We start from the raw sequence: 1,366 nt of genomic DNA, 5'->3' as shown, positions 1-1,366 counted from the left end.
TTGGTTTAAGTGTTTAAAGAACAGCAAACACCAAATAATACAGTAACAAATAAAATATTATTGTCTCTATAAGGTAACAACTCATTAACTACAATCCACCTAAGATTGACATTTTCTGTACTCAGTTTCCCTGACACCTTCATTCTTAATGCTTCTCATGGCATCACAGTTTTTAGAAATTAAACAATGTATTTTCAGCATTTTCCAGTAATCATCACTTTCAAAAACTACATTATACATCTGCATGTTACACTAACATACAATACATAAGTACTTTGTCATAGAGCAACTCTTAGCCTCAAATAATAGTATACAAAAAGCTATGCAGGGACAAAACACCACAGGACTTCTGAATATCCTCTTTCACCAGTTGTTAGAAGGCAGTACTTTTTCTAAAGAGAAATTAATGAAAAATAAGAAATTCTGCATCCAATGTTTGACTTCAACTTTTTACTTTATCGTCTTCTGGGACCACCATATCCTGATGCAGTTCTTGTTTTCATATCTGAGTTTGAATTTGCCGAATAGCCACCTGAGCCTCCATGAAGTGGTGAGTAAGTGCAGCTATTCCAGGTGCTGGAGTAGGGTGGAGAATAGGATGGGTGGTGCCACGAGTTTAAGAAGGGTGTTGCTGCTCTATTGCTGCCAAACAAGTATCCTAATATTCCTCCAGTTTCCAGGCCAGTTCAGAATCCTGGTCCTGAATTTTCATATCCTTGTTGTCCTGTGAAAGCACTACCAAAACCAGAAGTTGCACCATGGCCATTATTCTGCAGTCCGGTCCTGTGAATTGAGACTTAAAGCCTGGAGGAGGAGGTCCAGCTGAGTTGGTGAATCTCTGATAATGGTGGGAAAATGGAGGATACTCAGAATACGGTGGAGGAGAACACTGACCATCGCTAAGGAACAGCTTATACACTGCAAAGGCAATACCAAGTAGCACCACGATGGTTATTTTGTATTCTCTCATTTAATGTCTCATTTAATCTTTTACACAATTCTGTGAGACAGATCTACAGCTTCTATGCCATTTCCATGTTAAACCACACTTTATCCACTTAGTGTGCTTCAATAAAATACAGACATGGTGTATCACTGCACAGCATTTATGCAGGATATGAGCATGAATGTCTGGATATAGCCTCTATCATTTACTATCTAACATGTATATGCTACCGCAAATGCCCAGTCATCACTGGCCATATGGTAAATTGCTCTTATAAACTATTCCTCCCACTGATAAAACTACTTAAAATGCCTTTCTATCTGTAACAAAACTTTTAATAGTCTAATGCTTTATCTCTGCTACACAGAGAGCACCTTATTATATTGTATATTTTATCCAAATGATAGTAAGTCCTCACTT

At 37.7% G+C, this 1,366-nt stretch overlaps 1 pseudogene; it reads right to left on the bottom strand.

The window, feature by feature from the left end:
* Positions 1-433: 433 nt before the first annotated feature.
* On the bottom strand, positions 434-970 carry LOC105884795 (store-operated calcium entry-associated regulatory factor pseudogene; annotated as a pseudogene).
* Between the last annotated feature and the right edge of the window lie 396 nt (positions 971-1,366).

This window comes from Microcebus murinus, chromosome 9 (genome assembly GCF_040939455.1).
Source record: "Microcebus murinus isolate Inina chromosome 9, M.murinus_Inina_mat1.0, whole genome shotgun sequence".
Lineage (NCBI taxonomy): Eukaryota > Metazoa > Chordata > Mammalia > Primates > Cheirogaleidae > Microcebus > Microcebus murinus.
Note: the sequence above shows the minus strand (reverse complement) of the source record. Positions and strands in the feature narration are given on the sequence as shown.